Source organism: Cydia splendana, chromosome 8, assembly GCF_910591565.1.
Source record: "Cydia splendana chromosome 8, ilCydSple1.2, whole genome shotgun sequence".
Taxonomy (NCBI): Eukaryota; Metazoa; Arthropoda; class Insecta; order Lepidoptera; family Tortricidae; genus Cydia; species Cydia splendana.
Window position 1 is genome coordinate 22,127,200 of NC_085967.1, and position 24,037 is coordinate 22,151,236.

General features: G+C 35.7%; 1 protein-coding gene and 1 long non-coding RNA gene across 2 annotated transcripts in view; both read right to left on the reverse strand.

Moving 5' to 3' along the window:
- Positions 1 to 19,589, reverse strand: part of LOC134793006 (zinc finger protein 91) — a 56,880-nt gene extending 37,291 nt beyond the window's left edge. Inside the window, exon 1 of the mRNA XM_063764521.1 lies at positions 19,506 to 19,589. The gene's annotated coding sequence lies outside the window, so the exon portion shown is untranslated. The remainder of the gene's footprint in view (positions 1 to 19,505) is intronic.
- LOC134793036 (uncharacterized) overlaps positions 1 to 24,037 on the reverse strand; it is an 814,647-nt gene that overhangs the window by 760,118 nt on the left and 30,492 nt on the right. The window lies entirely within an intron of this gene.

Here is a 24,037-nt window from a genome sequence, read left to right on the forward strand (position 1 = left end):
ACCGCGTTTTGTTCGCCGTTGACGTTCTTATTAAGCGGGAAAATTGAAAATTGACTCGCGACATGATTGGCAAGGTATTAACCGATATTAGCTGGCTGGAAAGGCTGGGTGCTGGCTTGTTTGCGTTTTAAAAAGAAAACGCGTGACGTTAATCCATCATGGCGGCGCGCGGAAAAATGAGGTGTCATAATGACGCTAGTAATAATGTGTGTTATAAATTTAATAATAACATGTTTTAAAGGTGGGAATTTATTTTTTATATTTTTAGTTTAAATTATAGGTATCTAAAATACACTTATAGGTTTTTAAGATATAATTCATAAGATAATTATATTTTAGTTTACATCGTACGAACTAGATGGCGCTAGTAGTTCTAAACATTTCCATATACGTAGTTTTACATTACTAACTCTTGGAACGGTAAACAGAGCTTCCTCTCAACCAAATACCTATAATTAAATAATAAATACATACAACTAGTCCGGGTTATAAAAGTTATACAACTGTTATCAAAATGCCGTAATTTTTTTAATTAAAAATAGGGTTAACTATTGAAATACGTCTTTCTAAGAAGTGTTGAGAATTAGTAAGACTTGATAATTGTTTAAAAAATAATATGATATAAACAACACACAATTAAAATGTGTTAGTTCTTATTGGGAAATGTAGATGGCGCCACCAGACCTAAAATATAGGTCGTCTGCAATTTTTTGTACTATTTTTGGGTAACGCAGAAAGCGAAAAACGTCGTTGTTTTTAAATTAATTATAATTATTTTGTAAGGCATCACGTGCAAGCCGTAATATAGCAACACTTGTTACCTGACAGATACATTTATCCAATTTATCAAAGCAAGTTCTTGGTATTAAAGAAATATTATTCATGATGTAAGTTGTCTCACTTTAACACCAACATTTAGTAATAAATTAATGCAATTATTAAATAAAAAGTCATAAATATCTTTCTGATGGCTGTCGGCATGCCCACATGTTTCTGTCATTTGAACATAGATCATTGATTCATTGCTATAAATATAACTTATTTATTGAAAATGAAGAGGTCATAAGATCAGCATACATTTAAATATTAAATTGCTTATTATGATTTTAATTTGGTTAGGTATGGTTAAACGGATGTGATAACGCTAGTGTCGCTGGTGTTTCATGCGACCATAGGCTAAGATGTGTAAGTAAATACTTTCACAAAATGGTAACTAATCTCAATCTCAGTCCTGTGTATTTTGTATGTCATTGAACTTTCTATATATACATATAATTCTATCTACCTAATCGTCTATCTTATAGTCAAAGTCTCTAGATACATTAAATTGCAGAAATCTCGAAGCGTCTGGTTGACGTAACTGGTGACCGAAGAGCTGGCGGTTTCCTCGCACAACGTATCAGCATTGCGATACCATACTTACAACGAGGAAATGCCACCAGCATCGTACAATGCCTCAAGGGCCTATTTTAGATTTAAGCTAGTTATTAATTTAGTTTTGTATTTGTATTGTAGTATTTGTAGTACCTCAGCTCTGTATATTTAATTATGTAAATAAATGGTACTTACCAATACTTAGATAGAAAAATATTTAAATGTATTTTATTCATCCTTAATAAGAGCATGACATTTTCCTTTATAACACTTCCCTAAAACACCTGCAAAGCCAAACAATCAAACAACACGTTCATCCATACGGGAATACTCATACGTCAAGAAGATTAACATAAGACGTAAAAGAAAATCATAAAAAAAAACATAATTGACAAATTTCGACGACAGCGCCTCTGTCTGCAGATGGTGCCATTGTGATTGTTAGTAAGAAAGGTCGTAAGTCGCGTGAATTCGTGTGAGAATTTGTCGTTTTGTGGGGGGTTATTTCGCTCATTATTTTGTGTTGATGCGTTGTCGATAACTGAAAGGGAGTATATGACAGGGGTGATATTTTTATTGCTTGACAAGCTCGCGAGTGTTTGCGTCAGCCAAAATCATGCACTCACGGAATCCACTGTGTTAGCTGTTAAAATGCCCCCAGCACGTCTTTACCGCTTCTTCATACAAACGTAGTCCTCATTTTCCCCCCAGTAAAAGTCGCCCCCTTTCGTCTTAATCAGTCAACTTGGTAAATCTTTCAGCTAAAGCTGCAAGGCGGCTGTGTCCCTTGTCCATATGTGATTGAAGGACCTTACAAGTCTCTTAAAAAAACCAAATCGCTCGAAAGTTCGCCAAAGTATGTATTTAATTTCTCTTAAACCGCAAAGTAAGTGAAGTTGCCAATAATTTTTCAAACATACTAGACGGGAGGAGAATGTTGCTAAAACATACGACACAGAAAAATAAGTTGCTAGTTAGCAAATGTGTTTACTAGGTGACTTCAGAAGTTGCTAAGTTTAGCATTTATGTAGCCATTGCCAACAGGTGTCAAGTGAAAAGTTGCAAATTTTGCCAGAGATCGCTCTTATTCTGGTCCCCTTGCGGCAATAACTCGCGATGGAAATATGCCAATTCTTGGCGCTTAACATGTTCTGGAAATGCGTCATTCCTAATCCGTCGGGAGGTGATCATGTGTGGAAAATGACGTATTGTAACCCGGGGACATTGGCGGCAAAAAACATTTCGATTAACGGTGACGGATGTGTGTGGAGATAAATTAGCGTTATCTGTGGTGGTGATAATTAGGGGGAAAAATGTTATATAATAATATTAAAAAATATGTAAGTATATATTAATCACCAATTCATCGATCACTTTAAGTCTTAAGCTCACACTGTGCATGGAAAGGCACGATTTGATATGTTAATATAGGTTTACTAAAGTGTGTAATTGCAAATAAAGTTGTATACTAATAACACACCGAAAATAAGAAACTCTACAAAATAATGTTCAAAATTTTAGATTATTTAAATGAATAGGTACAAAATCCATCCCTTTTAAAAAAAATTGATAATTGCTTCTGTATTTAGTGGTATATAATTTTTTGGTCCTCTAATATTCTTAAAAGTGCTTGCACAGTCATAAATACATAATTATTAGTAATTTATTGTAAATGTTGTTAATATAGACTCCAAACTACATACTTAACACTAAACTATTTACTCTTTCACTACAAATGTACAAATAATACACTCCACATAGCACATAGCAACAAGCGTCTACATGCAAATATGTTATTAGTAGTAATCATTCGTGGCTCGTTTTATTTCTACAGGACGGACGGACGGACATCTAATATCCCACGGACATGAAACTGATCTGCGGCCCTATTCTGAAACCGCAACGAAACTTTACTGCAGCTTCAACCAAATGGCTGCGGTTGGTGGATCCTAACTGTGCTGAAGACCCGTCGTGTCCGGGTTTCGATTCAAGTACCATACAAGTTGGATTCGGATGATTGCAAACCCTAAGTTCAGTACCCCTAGTGTAAACATTCGATAGCGCGACGTGACCTATTTTGTATGGGATTGTGAGTTTCCAAAACGTCCCGCATGGAGCGCTGTTTAAGATCCCATACAGAAATAGACATAACACAAACGCGAACGCTCGTCACGCTGACGAATGGAATTTACACCAGTACGGTTACCATCAGTTTGTCACTGGCATAAATGCCGTCGAGAACGTAATTTACTTTCTATACATCCCGTTTGCACTAATATGCGAGTGCGAGCGAGATGTATAGAAAGTAAATTACGTTCTCGACGGCGTTTATGTCAGTGACAAACTGATGGTAACCGTACAGGGGTTTAGTACGTTGTAGTAATCGATACTTTTAGGTTTAAGCGTGATTGACAGAGGGCGCTTATGATATCACATCGGTGCATTATTAAATCAATTATACGGAGGTTTGTTCAAAATTGTAATAAATAAAATAAAGACTACTAAGATAACTAGAGAGTTATCCCAGACGCGAATAGATTTTATTTAGTTATCAAATTGCACGCTAGATGACGCTGTGACGTGTAGCAAAGATCCAAAAATGCTTTATCAAAATATTTCTGTTTCCCAAATAATATCCCGATCATTTTATGAAATGATCGCGAAATCATGAAATGTCAAATTGTAAGATCTGATCCCAACATTATACACAATGACTGTGTCAAGTCTCATTCTCATCATATAAGACCTTTAGAAAACCTCTATAAGTAATGATTGAAACTCGGACGAACTTCATTCCTCTCAGAATAACCCTCCCGACCAGCGCCCGCGCATCAACAATTAATACTCTTCATTTAATCGATTCCTTCAATTATTCCACCTTGATATATGTTAATCCCGCGGTTATTGTTGCCTATAATTACGTGGGAGTTCCTACAGCGACAGGTATTGATGTTTTTAATCTGATGTTAGGATACAGCATTAGTATGCGCGTACGACTGATTTGTGGCGCATCGGATGATAATTATTGGATTTCGGGTTATTTATTAGGGTGGAATGACATGAGTGGCAGCCATTTTTGGGATGTGTTTTTTTTTCAGTCCCATTTAGGAAGGTTGCCAACTGTTGCGTCATAAAAAAACTCGATTGAGTAAAAATTTTTAGGTATGATGAAAATGTCCTGATCGACTCTCACATAAAAAGTACTAATAACGTTAAATAGTTATAGGTATAGGACCTGTACGGTTACCATCAGTTTGTCACTGGCATAAACGCCGTCGAGAACGTAATTTACTTTCTATACATCCCGTTTGCACTAATATGCGAGTGCGAGCGAGATGTATAGAAAGTAAATTACGTTCTCGACGGCGTTTATGTCAGTGACAAACTGATGGTAACCGTACTGCAAAATATCTAGACCGACTCAGATCTTGATCTTGCTTCTAATTTTGTATTCCATGGGATGCTAGAGCCGATTTTTTATTTCGGTGACGAATTTTCTTCGTTAAATTTGGACGAAATTTGATGGTATGAAGTGCCCCAGGCAGCACTTCAAACGAGGCAAATTTTATCCAGATAAATACGATATCACAACTTGTCCCGAAAAATATGTATGTACCTAATTTAATTTTCCGTTGGTTTACGAAAATACCATACGGTGAAATTGTGCTTATCTTATACAGTCGACGTCAAAGATATGTTTACACTTTTGCACCTTAGCTATTCATAAATTACGTCACATTTGGATGATTTTAGGGGGGGGGGAGTGGGACAAAAATCGTCAAAAATAGCTGACGTAATTTATGAACAGCCCCTTACTCCCTTGTAATAAGGTGAAAAATGTAAACATATCTTTGACGTCGACTGTACAGAATAGGGAATTCTATCAATCCACCAAATTTTATCAAAATCTAAGCAAAAATTTTTGTCAATAAAAAGAAATCGGCCCAAAAACGTCACGTCCTTAATTTTATTGTCCATTTTCATGCATTACGTATAAGAGTTAAGTATTCCATAAACCGCCGAAACACGTTCCGAGACCTCCCCAATATCGGCTTAAGCAAACATCTTTCATCCAAATAAACAATAATTACAATGACGTACAAAAACAGCGTATCGCAATATTCACAATTAACACGGCTAATTCCCAATTTAAAAACCGAACAAACAGAATGTATGTAAATTGCGCTGTAGGTAAAAGCCCCTTGCCAACATATTTTATAAAAACACAATCTAAAACCACGCTTATTCTCACCTACACAGGACTCATCCCAACTGTAAATTGTTTTGTGTAAAATTGAAGAGCTCAAAACAAGCGCGTTCAGAAACTGCTTACACGAATTAGCCGCGTCAAAATGGCGTGAGGGGCGAAATTAGAAAACTCTCCCCCCCTACCCCGCGCCCCGCGGTCGTTCTGCACGTCATAAACTGACAATTTACGATAACGTTCGGATTAGCTGTTGTCTGTTATGCATTCGAGGGTGCGTGGAACGGAACTTTTGCGATGAAATGGAATGACGGATTGTACAGTTGTAGTGCATATTATTTTCTTGTCTTGCTATTTCAGCCAGTCTCGGTACAAAAAATAGTGAGACTAAGTAACATGACAAATATTACGAACGTTTCCGAGAAAGTTGAAATAAATGACCAATTGTATTTATATTTCAATAGCGACCCACCCCGGCTTCACACGGGTAAATAAATTATACTTACACCTAAACCTTCGTCAAGAATCACTCTATAGATAGGTGAAAACCGCATGAAAATCCGTTCGGTAGTTTTTGAGTTTATCGCGAATATACACACAAACAGACAGACGCGGCGGGGGACTTTGTTTTATAAAGTGCTGTGATATTATAGATATACCTTCACTTTTTTTACGCCATTGAAAATATGGTACCTATACGAGTCACTCGCTTTTAGCTCAGTCACATAAACTATAATATACCCTATATTAAATTATGTATTGCAATTACTCTTTTACATCTGCATTTTCTTCTCAAATTTAATTCAGCTAAATGGTCAGAATTACGGAACCCTTCTGTCGAAAACGTTCCGTTACATTCAGATGAAATTGTAACGAAATATTATAAAACTGGCAATTCTTAACTCCTGCTACAGAGGCATTTGAAGATCTTGCAATTGGGCAAAGTACCCAAAAGCTTGTTTGTGCTTATTTAGAATAATGAAAGTTTTGTTTAAGAAAATTATGTTTTTATTTGCTCTTGTTGTATTTAACTGTAAGCATCTACAAGGCACATTTATTAAAAATAACATAGGCACCTAGTAGGTACTAGCACACAGTAGCAATTAATATGTAATATTAATTTTTTTATTATGAGATTATTAAGAGCAAAGTTTTTTATTATGGTTTTGGTATTCACCTCAGAGCGACTACATGAGTATAGCACACAACTACAGCATACAACGTATATTTGTAATTCTGTGGACAATAAACAAAAGAGCTGCCAAATTCTTAGGTCTTTTTTCGGCGACAATGTTATTCCTTCTAATTTCCCATGAATAAGCGCGCTAAGAGTCGCCTGCAAATCTCCGCGATTACCATAAAAAGCACCTAAACAGGCACACTGGAGGAAGCCTTCGTCTTCCTTCCGTTGAAAAAAAAAAACTTCCGACATTTTGTCTCCGCGATGATACAAATCGAGCGGCAATTTTCACATGTTCACATCACGATTCAAACGCGTTCCAATTTTAAACTTTATGTCTTTGAAATATAGTTGATTTTAGAATTTTGGTGAGAATAAGATAGGATGTTGTTATATTTATTTGTTGAAAAGTAACAAATGTTAATTGGCCCATAAAATGGCTATTAATGAAGCGAAATTGTTAGAAGAAAATTGTTAATGCTAGCCGCAGGTTTTGTGACCTGTAAACCATTGTACTTTTATTTAATTGCTTATTAATTTACGAATTACTACGACAATGGTATCGATATAGTCCGACAGTCCTTTTGCCAATATTTTCATAGTTAGTCATCATCTTCTTCGCGTTGTCCCGGCATTTTGCCACGGCTCATGGGAGCCTGGGGTCCGTTTGACAACTAATCCCAAGAATTGGCGTAGGCACTAGTTTTTATGAAAGCGACTGCCATCTGACCTTCCAACCCAGAGGGTAAACTAGGCCTTATTGAGATTAGTCCGGTTTCCTCACGATCTTTTCCTTCACCGAAAAGCGGCTGGTAAATATCAAATGATATTTCGTACATAAGTTCCGAAAAACTCATTGGTACGAGCCGGGGTTCGAACCGGCGACCTCCAGATTGAAAGTCGCACGCTCTTACTGTTAGGGCACCAGCGCTCCAATTTCATAGTTAGTCAATATATCAGTTAGGCTGAATAAAAGTCAATGTGATGCGTATTATGTCCTTTCCTGGGACTCAAACTATCTCCATACCAAATTTCGTCGAAATCGTTTTGAAGGTATCGTCTTGGGTCGTCCCATTCGTTTTTCGTCAAGTTCTTAAATTAGTCCTATTCTGCTTTCGTCACTCATTCTACATTGAAAGCCACCGACGATTGTGACCAATGTAGAATGAGTGACGAAAGCAGAATAGGACTAATTTAAGAACTTGACGAAAAAGGAATAGGACGACCCAAGACGATACCGTTTTGAATACAGACATAGGTACCTAGTACCTACAGAGTTACTATTCCATTTCTTTATAATATTATTAGAGATAGGAATAGGGACCGTATAGACGCTGACATGACATAATGCCTCCTATCAACAATGTTTTTTCCGCTCTAGTCCAGCAATATGGACGTCAACTCTAATTTAACAATGTGGTTTGATACGACTGGTGTGCCTCTCAAGGTCACTTCACTTCGCAAGCACCAATCAGCCTGAGCGATTTTCAAGGTCGTAACAAAACCGTAACAAGTTGTTGGATCTGAGGGCCTACCGCGAACGTGTTGCCTCCCTGTCACACTTACGTACGAATTTACAAGTGCGACAGAGAGGCAACACGTCGAACGTGGTTTGCGGTAGGCCCTCTGAATCGGGTCCCTGCAGTTGTCGACACGTAAATATCCTCATATGAGTCAATGTTCCTTTCTTGTATGTTGAATCATCGCTCTTCAAATTACCCACTATACTACCAACCTACCATACCTGACTAATTAACAAGACTCTGTAAGGTACCTTTTAAATTTATTGACAATACCTACTTAGGATAATATAAAATTGTTGAGGAAATTTTGTTACTCATCATCATCATTATTCATCCCATCGCTACATTAACTTTTTTAACGGCTTTTTGTGGAATATCTATATCATAATCTATATAGTGCGACATAAAATGGAACTAAAAAAAAACCATTATTTTACTCTCATAAAAATGTCACTAGATGGCGTAGACAAGCACGTATTTATTTCTGGCAGATTATAATTATTTATTAAGTACTTTTATTAGTGAATCAATAATTTGCTGGATTCATCACAGAAACCAATCGTACCTTAAGTACCTTTATCTATGTACCTATATCTATTCCTATCGTATAAGGCTGAATTACGAATTACCTTCTATATTTTAGGCAATTTTTTTGATAGAAACTTAAAGAGGTACATATTAAGACAAATTAATAATCACACAGTTTAGTCTATACCGGGTGTGGCCTGTAATACGAGCAAAAAATTTAACTGTAGGCTGTACTCCTCATACTGACCAACATTTGTTCAGCAACTTTTAAAAATAACTTGTGGTTTGATTTTTAATACACTTTAAAATTTAATCTATGACGCAATGTATTGCGAATTTTGTTATGTTTAAGGCGTGACAAGCAACGTCAATCATAAATGATATGGCGTGGCGATGGCGTCCATTGAAGATACAGTGAAACCTGGTTAAGTGGGACCTGGATAAGTGAGAAACCTCTATAGCTGGGACTCATGATGCGGTCCCGACACTTTAGCACTGAATTACCTCTGTTAGTGAGATAAAACCAACCTCTATAACTGGGATTAGTTGTTGTGATTTTATAGTCACATTTACCTCTATAATTGAGACAGAGAGTGTATTTTACCTCTTTTACTGAGACTATATTTATAAGATTACATTTTCCTAATTGTTTTTTAGAATTTTATACGAATTAAATTTAATACGTATCTGAGATAAAGTCAATCTATGACCTCTCTAACTTGGACTTTATTGATCTATTTCCGTATTCTTACTAGGTAACTCTTAGTCTATCCACAAATTCCGCATTTGCTTAATTGTGTCTAAACGACTTCAAGTTTCATTTAGTTACTTTATGTAGTTAGAACTATCGAAACGAAAGCTGAAATCTTGATAAGTAACAAGAACAACAAATTTTCATTTAATAAATTTCTAAGACGCAAAGTCCGTATCAAATTTAATTGAAAAAGTCTATCCTTTGAAAAAACATTCAAAATAAATTCAAAGATATATTTAAACGGACTTAAAAAATATTTAGGGACAAGGATTATTTTTCAAAAAAATCGTCAAATCATGGGATTCGTTGTCAAGCGGACCCCAGGCTCCCATGAGCCGTGGCAAAGTGCCGGGATAACGCGAGGAAGAAGAAGAAGGATTATTTTACCTAAACATTTAAAGATAATTACAAAATACCGTATTAACCACCTCTATAACTGAGATATATCCTCTATTCTCACCTCTATTAATGGGACCCTCTGTAAATGAGACAGAAATTTATTTGTACCTGGCTAACTGAGAGCCTGGGTAAGTGGAATACCTCTTTAAGTGAGACAAATCTGCTCGTCCCTTGAAGTCTCACTTATCCAGGTTTCACTGTAATATTTATTTTGTATGAAAAATAGGAAGTCTAAATACTTCATAATTTTTAAAAGTAGTTGAACAAAAGTGTCACCATTTGAAGAGTACAATCCATGTTTTAATTATTTGCTCGTGTTACAGGCCACACCCGGTACATTATACATAAATAAAGAATATTAAAATGTTATCTATGCTCAGTGTTTATGGGGTCTCATAAAACTATTAAAGTCATACCTTAAAACTGGCGGCACGGCGGGTCATCTTCGCCACATAAATTGTAACTTATGGCGCGAGAATGTTCAAAAATATGTACCTATGCAGCTAGAAACTTTATGTCTTAGCAATAAGATCGAAAGTTGTCGAGTTAATTTTAAATATTAATTTTAAAATATGTAGTCGTCTCGGAACTTTATGTCTTGGGGATGGGAGTCAAAGTTGTGGACATATTTATGAATCTAGTTTATATGGGGGCTGTGAGTTTTGACTAGCTTATGTTTTATTTAGGTTATGTCTTTCAATCACTACACAAGATAGGATTCCTCAAGGCACACAGATTGATTTAGCTAAGTGTTTAACGTCTTAAACGCTAGGATGACTAAAAAACTATCGGTTTACACGATAAAGTTCCGTTCCGTTACAATTAAGAATTATTATTAATTTTGGAACATACATAGGTACTTAAATAAATAAATATTATGGGACAATATTATACAAATCGACCCAGTCCCACTGTAAGCTCAATATGTCTTGTGTTGTGGGTTACAAGACAGCAATGTATATTATAGATGGATATAAGTAAATACTTAAATACATAGAAGACATCCATAACTCAGCATCAAATTGATGTGATATCAAATAAATACAAACATGAATGTGTCCAATATCATAGCCAAGTTGATTTTGCGAAATATTAAATATAAACAACAAACAAATGCCATTCAAAAGTACTTTATCCCACCACGTGCAGTGAGAAAATTGCAGTTTTGCTGCTGGGGTTAAAAATAACTAAACAGAAACTGTTGTAACAAGGGCCAAATAATTTAAAGACCGAACAAGCAGAGGCAAGTTCAAGTTCAAGGCGGTAGGGTACGGACTTACGGAGTCCCCATGTGAGGTAGAAGCTAAATGAAGAATTTTGGGAACTTAACCTCCTAAGGCCCAAGGTCCTACCTATAGTACTTATTCAGTTCGATGAAATTTAAATCCTATTCAATTGGAACAGAGTTGCATTTGTTCGTTTCGGATTTTTCAATTGTATGGCTGGGCCTTAGGAGGCTAGAGTCAGCTGAAAGGGTAAGGGGTCAGGTGTTTCTGAAGATGACTGTTTATTTACTGTAGCTACATTTAGAAGCCGTTATTATTTTTTCATGTTCTCCAACATATATTCAAACCAGATATTAACTACCAATTTGCTTGAACAAAACTCTCTATAGAAGTTAGAGCGTTTTGTCACTTTTCAGTACCTTGGAGGCCAATTTCTTCCAGGAAGTTGAGTATGGGCAGCTAAAAAAAAATACGTGTCCGTTATTTTAGACTACTCTATAACATATATACAAATTAATCAAATCGGAGGCGGCCAGGTGGGTACCCTTCTTTGTTAGTTGAGTTTTGGTGAGAATCACTTGACTGATGTCAAAATTTTGATGGATGAAAATGACTGTATCTATTAAGAAACTTTTGGTTCCAATATATCAAAGAAGATCTATTGGAGAAGCCCACATAAAATTTCAATTTCTTGAAATGAAATTAAAAAAAAAACGCAGATATTGCAAATGTCTAACCAAGATACAGACAACCCAGACATCAAATATCAAATGATATTATCAAGTTTGACAAGAAATTGAAGAAAATGATTGAGGGCGCCACTTCCTACGTAACTGTCACTTTTTAACGTAAAATGCTTAACATGTGAACAATTTAACAGGGAATTTATTTGGTTCCATTTTATTTAATTTCTACTATTTTATGTCGCACTATACTTTTGTTACAGTTGACAAATTATTTGACATTTTTGACCGTTTCACGACAATCTACTCCCCTTGCATATCTGCACCCGGACATACTAATAAATCGCATAAAATAAATAAGTGTCGAGTTTGTTCGTAGCATATTGATTCGTCATGTGCCTTGAGGGCGCCGCGCGGGGCGCGGGGCGGGGGGCAGACCATAAAGGTGCGTAACGGCCGACGGGCGAAGACAGCGCAACGGCGCGCATCGATTGGTCCGCGGACGGATGAGGAATTTGAATTTCGAATTCGTGGCCAGTGACAATTTTAAGAATGGAGTTTGAGTTGTATCGATGTCTTGGGTATCGATTTTGTGTTAGTGAAGAGATGGTAAAATCGATGAGGCGGAGTTTACGTGAATTATAATTATTAGTATAAAATATTATATAAGTAAATCAAATAATATGAACGAATTTGTGAATTACTTAATTATCTTATAATTGCTGCTAATGCTAATGGGTACCTGATTTTAATGTAGGTAAAAATGTAACGAGTTGATACTAAATAATAAATAGCGTAGATTATCATGAACAAATAAAATAAGAATGTTAACAAAAAGGGTAAAATCCTGGTTACAAAAAAAACTGCATTCATAATTAGATAATATTTGATTCATTTAGATTACAATCGTAAGAAACTACAATTTAAATATAACAATGTCCTGTTTAATTTGTTTTTCAAAATAGTTTTTTGCTCAATATTTCAATAAATCTTCTCAAACTTTCATAAACAGGAATATTTCATAGTCGGTGCGCGCCGCGTTACAGTAAAGTTTCTAATACTCTCAGAATTAACTAGATGGCGCTAGTAGCATCTTATTATGCAGTCAACAGTCATTTAACTTTTTATAAAGTATGAATGATCTACTTCCTGTCTTAGTCCGGATATTTGTTTCTAATGTAGATTTATTGTTTAAACTGCTATAATTATTGATTTATTGTGATTATTTATTAATTGTGTATTTTTATTCTAGCGTAGATACCTAGTCTAAGTATTTGTTAACTAATAGTACCGTATCTAACTGGAACTAAACTGTTCCAAAATTAGTTTTATGATTCATACACCTAGCAATTTTTTTAAATGAAAATATAGGATTTTCCTTTTTTTTACAATGCATTAAAATACTAAATTATCATTTGTGTATGACTTAAAAAAATAACTTAAGAATTATCTATGTGCTATTTTCTTATTTTAAATATCATGTGAATATTAGGTATAAAGTAACCTACAGGGTGAATCATGTTTCATATTCCTTGATACGGACCTAATTACCCGCAATGATATATACCATTTTTTTTATAAAACAAAAACAAGCGTCATTCGAAACCCAAATTAAATAAACCCAAACCCGTCGGCTTACTTCGAATTTATGTAATTCCTGAAAAAACATAATTAATAATAAATCAGGACCGGATTACGGTTGACGCGGCCGGACAAATGTTTCCGGCCATTTATTTATGTTTTTATTATTTATTTTGGAAATAAAAATGTATGGGACGCCTTCCGAGAGATTTAGCGTGAATGTCATAGAGGGAAAAAACTTTGAGAACCTCTTATATCTAATTAATTATTCATACAATTCTGAACCTTAACCTTATATATTTAAAGTTGGATTTAGAATGAAGGGTGAAGGTTAGATAGGGGTGGGAAAAGGTCGTTCGAGATAGTCGAGTTGAAAACTCGATAGGTTTGAATTATGATAGGGTTTAATGGGCGATCGCTTTTGTAAGGTTGCGGTTATATATTATACTTCCATTTTCGAATTGTGACGCTTTTGTTTTTGAAAGCTTTGTAATCAGCCAGTTTGAATGTTAGCCGAAATTATAATGTACGAAGTAGGTACAACAATGATCTTTCAACAAATCTTGTATTTATAGTTCAGGTAATTTAATTTGCACCGATACACTAGACAAGCTTTCCGAGATCGGTACAGGTTATATTTATTTAACTATACTGTAATGAGTTATGAAAGATGCACTTGTCAACTGACTGCATTTTGTCAACATACTTTAAACCAAACTAGGAGACTGAATAGATTACATAGTTAGGTAGCTAACAAACGAACATAATAATAAAATTATAGTTGACGTAACTACGAGTATCAGATTGCATTTAATGGACAAAAATAAATAAGCACTAGTAAGTATGATAAGTAAATGGTAAGATGTAATGTAACTTACGACGATGTATGATGTACGATGTATGTACGAGTATGTGAGATTTGCAATAAAGAGTATTGTATTGTATTGTTATGTAACTAAGTAATGAACATGTAGGAATGCTAAGCATTCCTGACTGTACATAGACTACATAGAGAGCACACTACATACTTGTACCCAACCATAAAAAGCTTTATTTTAAAACTACCTACGTACAGTATGTATAGGTACTTACCAACTATTTTAAACAACGGTAGATGGTTTCCTGTTAAGAATATTACAGGCCAATTCGAGTTTTAGTTATTAGATCTGTTTCCAATATGATACTGATTTGACAGTGTCAAAAGTGAAATTTCTTTAATCAAAAACTTCACTGTTGACACTGCCAGATCAGTATCATATTGGAAACAGATTTAATAAGTAATAACTAAGACTCGAATTGGCCTGTTACTTCTGTTAGTGTATTTAAAGTCAAACCAAGATCGTGGAAGTGCATTGGCAGAAAAGCGATATAAAATAAAAGGATCCACAGAAATAAAACAAAACTGCAAATCTACAATTTAGCGTAGCATCACTAGCATCTAGTACTTCTAATAATATCTCCGATAAGCCCACAATAGCCATTACAATGAGCCTATTAAACAGAGAAAGAAACACTATCTCTTTCAATTTATCTGCAGCTGTCCATACATACATACAAACTTGTATTACAAGGTTGCGTACAAATTTAGTTATCCACCCACTCCGTGTCGGTCGATTTATAATAAAACATACTTTTTATACATTTTGGTTACGATTCAACATAAATAAGATATGTTATTTAAGGTCAATATATCACTTGACAGGTGGTACTTAAATCTCCAACCTATTTTCAACCTTACACAGTTTAATCAAAGTAGAATTTTCTTTGTAGTTTGAAAGGGAGTTGGTAGGTTCATATCATAAAGATTTATACATATATCAAAGTAGCGTTTGTGGTTGTATGGGAGATTTTAATCATGAATGCCTGGGCTGGAAGGATCATGCTGGACGTTCGTTATTAACGATTAATTAACATTATCTTGATATTTGAGATTGAATTCCGATTCTGTAATGGATTTGGATTTAATTTACTCCATTTCGTGAGAGGTTAAATGGAGTTTATATCGATAATTCGATATTGCGTCTCTAAAATCGGGTATAGGTACATCACTCGGTAACTTAGTAGGGTAAAATACCCAACTATAAGATTAAGAACCCAAAGACCTGAACCTAGTTATGTGTAGTTAGTTATAAAGGTTTTTTTTGCGAATAGGGTTCATCCGCAAATTACGTCACAACAACAGTACGGTTACCATCAGTTTGTCACTGACATAAACGCCGTCGAGAACGTAATTTACTTTCTATACATCCCGTTTGCACTAATATGCGAGTGCGAGCGAGATGTATAGAAAGTAAATTACGTTCTCGACGGCGTTTATGTCAATGACAAACTGATGGTAACCGTACAGGGAAAGGGCTTGACGCCAAGTGTGACAAGTAGTAAAAAGTGTGACAAGGGGGGTCTAAAAAATCGAAATTTTGTGGTGTTAATGGATGACCCCATATGTCACCAGCATACCTTGAAATGAAGGCTAAATTAGTACTAATGTGAATGAAAACTTCGTTACCTACTGCCCGATTCGAACTTTAAGATAAGTCAGTTAATAGATCTAGAAACGATATGGATTAGATATGTCAGTGTCAAAGGTGACGTTACTTCAAACAAAAACGTCACTTTTGACATCGGGCCGCTAGTGTCTATAGTTAAGGGGCCCACTGATTAACAGTCCGCCGGACGGTATCGGCCTGTCAGTTGTTAGGAACTGTCAAAATTTTGTTCTAACTGACAGGCCGATACCGTCCGGCGGACTGTTAATCAGTGGGCCCCTTTAAGCTCATATAAAAAAACTAGTTATGATAATTGCAAGTGTAACTAATCCCTCAAACGTTTCTAAACAGTTCTTCACAAGCCATAAAAGTTATTTATGGCTCGTCAGACAAAGGCGGTAATGCATCACTCGTCATAAAGAGATTGCGGCAGATTTACTGCTTGCATAATAATAATGCCATTGTTGGCGCAAACGTGACCATTTCAGGTTTAAATACTTTCCCATCTATGGTTTGAATTAAAAAAATAACTACAAAAAGTTACTTTAAAAAAATAAGTTATAAATATTTAAGGCATTGCTTGTGTAAGGAGCCCACTGATTAACAGTCCGCCGGATGGTATCTGCCTGTCAGTTGTTCGGAACTATCAACTTTTTGTTCTAACTGACAGGCCGATTCCGTCCGGCGGACTGTTAATGTGGGCCCCTTAAGTTAGTAGGTGCCTACTTATTATAATTGCGAACCGTGGGGCCTAGCCAAAAATACACCTACATCGCCAAACGCTAAACGAAAAAAAATCGGTATGACAGACTACAAAAAGTCACGTCACTGTTTTCTTCCTATCTTGGCCTAGGCAGGATAGGACATAGGACCAAATGGCGGGAAAGAGGGGAGGCCTTTGCCCAGCAGTGGGACACTCCTATAGGCTAATAAAAAAAGATTGAGACTGTCAACTACTGGTAGCAGTATTGAATATCGGACATTGGACTATCAAGAAGGTAGATACACACTAGGAATTAAGGATGACTCACTAATAAACCGGGCCGGGGCCGGACCGGAGCTTCCAGAGCTTCGTTTTCTATGGAAAGCACCACGTGATCACCGATCAGCCGTCATAGAAAATGACATGTTGGACGCCCCGGCCCGGGCACGGCCCGGTCTAGCGTGAGTCATCCTTTAATCGGTGAAATGCATTGCAATGTAATATCTATTTCAGTTCCAAATTCACATGTTTTTCCCATCAGCTTGGACTAAAAATAAATGGGCGAGAAATAAACTAAGTAATTAGTTATAAATCAAAATAAATAAATATGAATATTATAACAATATTTTGCTAGGTACTTTATATGATTCTTATAAAACGGGTATCGTCTTGGGTCGTCCCATTCGTTTTTCGTCAAGTTTTTATATTAGTCCTATTCTGCTTTCGTCACTCATTCTATATTCGTCACAATCGTCGGTGGCTTTCAATGTAGAATGAGTGACGAAAGCAGAATATGACTAATTTAAGAACTTGACGAAAAACTAATGGGACGACCCAAGACGATACCATAAAACGAATTTATACACTTAAAACCAAACCACGACCGAACTTCAACGTATTAAACCTAATTCAATATTTATTTTAATATAAAATATTTAGCGAATTCATTAGGTCACTACTGTCAGCAAAATTAAGGTGCAAGTTGAAAAAAAAAACAATGCGTTTTTACAAGAATTATCAAAAACGTTTTAATTTTCGAAGGGCGGCATGCGTGCCACGCACGCTATAAATCTGTCAGTCCCGCCTTGGACCGTCCGCAGTAAAAAAAAACTTTAAAAAGTTAACGGATGACGAAAAAAGTTTTCTTGGAGGAATGACGAAAGAGCGTAGCAGATGGGGGTGATTTATTTATGATTTATGTAAGATAGAGATATCGGAGTTTTTAGGATGGATTAATAATATTATAATATAGATATTTCATATTAGGCTGACATCGGGATAGGCTCTAGCTGTTAGGTTGTCGTTTTTCACAGCTTTGCTTTGTAAATAATAAAACATGTTTAAAGTACATATAAAGGTTCCAAAGTTTTGTAAGTAATTTATATAGAACAAAAATAACTAGACGACGTTATTTCTTTAACATTATTAAAATCTGTTTTAATGTAGTTACTTTTGAGCAGCTAGGATATATTAACGTTAATAATTCGGTAAAAAAAAAATTCTATCGCTAAGGGCAGTTTGACCACGCTCTTGTCCGGCTATAGCCTTTCTTGAAAAGTGACATCTAATTTGATACTCATTTATTAGTTGTACTATGTTGAAGAAAAACGGGGGAAAAAGAAACTGGGCTGAACTCAATAAGGCCTAGATTCCATGCGGTAATTATTTTTTATTTCGTGGGATTAGATTTCCAAAAGCTGACCCCAGACTCAAAGTGGAAAAACATCAAGACGAGAAAGAAAAGTGACAATAAATCAAGTAAATATGTCTGTTTTGCAGACGGTACAGGATCAGGCGACGATCGAGTCGAATAGCGCGCACTCAAGTTCCGTGTTGAGTGCGTTACGCAGAAGATTTACGGAGGGGCTCAACTCAAACTGTACTACTGTGGGGCAAACAGACTATTCTCAAGCCGCTACAATCTACCTACAACTGTATTGTTACAGTAGGTGTCAGTAGTATAATAAATCATATTAGGTTAGACCGAAACATAGCGAAAAAAACAGCTGTCACATACTTAACCTAAGTTAGTTTGATAGTTATTCTTATTTGTGTTGATAAAAAGAGTACAGAGTAGAGTAAAATAGTGTTATACAATATTTTGACACAGGTTTCACTGGTCGTGGTCAGCCGCGACCACGACCAGTGAAACCTGTGTCGAAACGTCGGTAAATCAAGGTAATTGAATAAAATTCGCGTTAGACCCGTCTATAAATGTGAGTTAATAAAATAGTGTTGATAAAAAATAAATAACCAAAAATTACGATGTCAGTTGTAACTGCTGTTAAAAAAACTAATGTGTAATAATTTGGCGCCATTATTTTGATAGATCAACACTTCCAAAACAAATAAATGAAATAAACGACCGGCCGCACAATAACAAACTGTCAGCCTCTAATAACCAACAGACCCCTAATCTATAGCCAATAAAGGGTGCGAATCATAAAAATAAATAACAGTTTATCTAAATTTCTAACCTACAATTATCGTATGACAGACGTCTAGCATTCCGTAGGAAGCTCCGCCCCCGATACTAGCGCCATCTATCGAATGCCGCGTGGAAACTTCAAACACTAACATTTTGAGGTTATGTTCACAATTTTGAAGAAAATACGGATTAAAACACGATCGCAGTTTAAAATACCACTAAAACAAGTTGCATTTATTTATTTCCCATCGAATTATTACAGTAGATAATCGGGAAAAGCTTTTAAATAATGTAAACAACACTCGTAAAGTACAGACGAGAAATGAACAATAACACAACCGCGTATGACGCCAAATTTGGACATTCACATCACTCTCGCTGTAAATAACGATACACGGATAAAGATAAACGGATATGTTGGTTTTAAATCACTCACCGCTGCCCGTTGTTGAAGATTAAAACAGGAGTATAAAAATTCTGTGTTGTGACTCGGTTCATTGGTACAGATACTACAGACAGTTGAGTTATGGGGGAAAGAGAGGGCATCAGCCGAAGTTTGCCGAGCGCTCGGTCCGACCTTTCGTGTACGCCCCCGAACTGAAGTGACAACACAAGCAGTCGGTTCGGACGCGCCAAATGTTTTCAACGCGCGCGAAACTCCGAAAATGCCGATTCGAAAAACGAATCGCGATTTCGAAAATCGAATGATAACCGTATGAACAAAAAGTGCAAATAAGTATACGATTTATTTTTATAATGTTGATGAATGCGAGTGAGTTTGGTAAATAAATTGTAGAATAAAAAGACTGTACCTAACCGGTTTGCTGAGATTCAAATCGTCGGGCAGGTAAGTCTGAGTCTGACAATGGCCGGCCACGATTCTCTTTAATTAAAGATGATAAATAAAAAAAGAATACATACGGACTGACCGGCCTTTTTTTCTACGTTTGTGTGGCCTTGCTATGTATTGTAATGGTATTTAAACAATGAGAAAAAGAATCGCGAATATTTGAATGTAATTAAGCGAGTAAAAGGTGGTTTTCTGCACTTGAGTTGCATTTTTCGAGTTTCGGTCTAGCCGCCGAGAGATGGCGCTACGAGCTCTAAAATATACCAATGCTGACAATAAACAATATGGTTTTGCAGTTTACCTTTTCTTTTATGGTTTATAAATACTAAGAATTATTATGATAAACTTTTTTTAATGTTCATCTAACATTTCGATGTGAAGAAAATTTAATTTTTGTAAGTAACTTTTTTTGATTAAAAAAATAAATTAAGGTATTAATTACAAAATCTAAAGATGCCTACCGATTTTAAGTAAGTACATAAGTTTATAGGTACAGTCAGCGTCAAAGGTTCCCTTGATGAAACAACGCGCTATAAGTATCTGCCAGATTGCCACCGTTTAACAATTTTGCAAATATATTTAAGTGCGTCAAACTTGTATGAACTTATGAAGTTTAAAATAATAGTTACCTACATTGCAGTCTGTGCTATCAAAATCGCTGCAAACTTAGCCTGGTCCAACTCTATTTGTACAGTTTTTGTTCAAAATTATTTGCTACAATCTAATTACGTACTTACGTATTTTGCATTTGCAGAGATACAGACTAAGAAAAGTCTGCAACGATTTTATAGCGCACGCAGTGCAAGTGTTATTTACGCGTAATAATTTCATAGAACTATGAAATTATGACGCGTAAATAACACTTGTGCGCTATAAAATCGTTGCAGACTTGGTCTAACTCTATTAGTTTTTGTTAGCTTTTAGAGAATGGTAGATATGGTAGATAATAAAGGCACGTATTTAACCGGTCAACTAATTAATCGAATCTTGGTAGTTTAAAATAATACAAATGGGTACTAAAATTAATAGATTGGCAACTAAAACGGAAACTTAAAATATATCAATATGTAAATAATCGAAATTATTACGACATATTTTAAACTGTTTAGACGACAACGGTTTCACTCACTTGAATTTGAATTTTTGATGTACCTATTTTTTTTAATGTCGCCAATAGCGACTAAAAATTCAAGTGAGTGTAACCGAACCGTTGTCGTCTAAACAATAAATAAATAAATAAATTAAAACCAAAATATTACTTTGCTAATCCGCGAAAAGATAACGTGCTAGTCAATCAGTGCTAACCCGTTATACTTACTTGCGTATTTTTACATGCAATTAATATTCCCACCCTCCCACCGCAAAAATAAATACGCAAATAAATATAACAAACCACCACCAAAAGAATAAACCTCGACACGTGTTTCGCCTCTCTACGAGGCATCCTCAGGAGTTGTTGACGGTCTGACGCCCGGCAACGGAATGACCTGTCTAGAATGGTCGGCCATATTTATACCTTGACCACTCCCCCTACCGTGCAAGTGTGAGTGAGATGGAAAAATTCGTAATAACGGCGATGACGCAACATTCAATTGTTCGTTAAGAATCATGCCCCTATTGTTGTACCTAATTATTTCCAGTTGTTCCAGAACACCCAAACGCAATCCTTTTTCGCAAACATGTAAAATATCAAAAGAATGATTCTCAGATAAAGTGTGACCTGTATCTAATAAGTGCTTTGCAAAATTGGACTTCTCTGGATGGTTATGTCTATATGACGCAACATGCTCTTTATACCTAGTAGTGAAACTACGGCCCGTTTGCCCCACATACACTTTATTGCAATCGTCACAGGTAAGCTTATAAACTCCAGACTTTTTCCCATTCTCGATCTTATCTTTGCCATTGCAAAGCTTCGAGTGCAAAGTATTATTTGTCTTAAAGGCCACAGGAATGTCGTTAGACTTCAAAATTTTGTAAATTGCATCAGACAACTTGCCAACATAAGTTATGCTCGCTTTATATTTCTTAATCGGTTCAGAGGATCGTGCCGCATACAACATAGTGTTGACCATACTATTCCGCTTTTTCCTGATGATACCATCCACAACAGACTTATCGTAACCATTCGAAACTGCTAAGTGATAAATATTATTTAATTCAATCTGATAGTGTTCATCAGAAAGAGGCACAGTCAACATTCTATGCACATAACAATGAAAAGCAGCCAACTTATGCTGCCATGGATGCGTGGAAGAAGCCGGGATAACTGTATCGGTATGTGTAGGCTTACGGTAAATTTTGAACTGATGCCTGTTGTTTACTTTAGTGATTGTTAAATCTAGAAAATTCAATGAGTTGTCTTGCTCTAGTTCCTTTTTAAACTTAATTTTTGGATGCTTACCATTAATTTCAGCAATAAATGCATCCAGCAGGCCCATACTACCCGTCCAACAAATAATCAAATCATCCACGTATCTAAAATAGTATAATATATTATTGTTGCCCACAATATGCTGGTTCTCAAAATGGTCCATAAAAATATCAGCCATTAAAGGACTTAGTGGTGAACCCATAGCCAAACCATCACTTTGCAAATAATACTGTCCCCCAAATCTGAAATAATTTTGTTTCATACAAATCGCTGTTAGATCTATCAATTCATCTACTTCCCCTGGATGTAAACGTTGCCTTTCAAAAAGACCCTTAATAATCTCCAAAGTCTCTCCATATGGCACATTTGTAAACAAACTGTCTACATCCAATGAAAGAAGAACAGCATTATCTGGTATGTTAATGTCCTGGATCTTTTCTATTAACTGCAAGCTATTTTTCAAGCAATATTTCGGCTGGAACTGGGACTTGTCTCTTATAATGGAATTCAACCTTTTTGCCAGATTATAAGTTGGCGCACCCAAATATGAGACCACTGGACGAACTGGGATATTATCCTTATGAATTTTGGGAAGTCCATAAAGAATAGGAGCTCGTGGATTCATAGGCACAACCATACTCTTCTGATGTTCGGTTTCAAAAACAAATGAAGAATTCTTAACTGCTTGTCTAAGATCTTTCTGGAACCCTGGAGTTGGGTCTCTTTGCAATCTCGAAAATCCGTCACCTTGAATAAGGTCTAGTACTTTCTGATTATACTGTCCCTTCTCCATAATCACCCAAGTAGCACAGATTAGCTGTATAGCAGCCGCATAATGAGGTACGAATACGCTTGAAGCTGGAATGTAAAAGCTGCATAAGAGCTGTATAAGCGTCTTTTCAGCTTTTATAACTCTTAAATGGGCACAAATTAGGCAGCCTTAAGTTCACATAGCTACTTAAGAGCGCTGTAGCAGCAATTTAACGGAATTATAAGGGGTAACAGGTATTATAAGAGGTGTATATTGACTGGGTAAGAGACCACCAGTTACCCTTTATTCAGCTAATATGTCACATGTGCGCCCTAATACCGGGAAAGATTGACGTTGGGCTGAATAAAAGATAATTAATAACATACTTTTACACCTCTGCCTTAAAAATCAGCTATTAAATTTTGTATAGTGACGACGAACGCAGAGGTGAACATATTTATATTGAAGCAAAAACTTTAAGCGCAACGACACCATAAGTCATTTTGTTAAAGTGTTTAGTTAAATGTTATGTTTTATATATTAATGCGAGAAAGATGTTTGGGAATGCAAGTTTATTGACATTATATATATACATTATCTAAGAAAATTTCAGTGCGCCACGAAAATAATCAGTATTTATTTAAATTAATGATATAAATAAGCCATGTGTAAAAACTATTTCAGTGGTTTGGACAGAATTATGAGATAAAAAGTTAATAATACGTTATAGGAAGTACTAAACTAATGATTTAGGTTAAGAACTCAGGCACAAAACCTTATTGTTACCCTTAAAAGTTGGAAAAGCAATTTCAATTTTATAGGTTATATAAAATAAAATGGCGGTCAATGTTAAAAAGCAACGTGAACCGTTAAAATTCTTATATGCAGCATACGACTGTTATATATCTGATAAAGATACTTAAGTGAACCACTATAAAGTCCAAGTCGTTATTTCGATACACTAGTGAACCTCTAAACAGTTATAAGGCATCT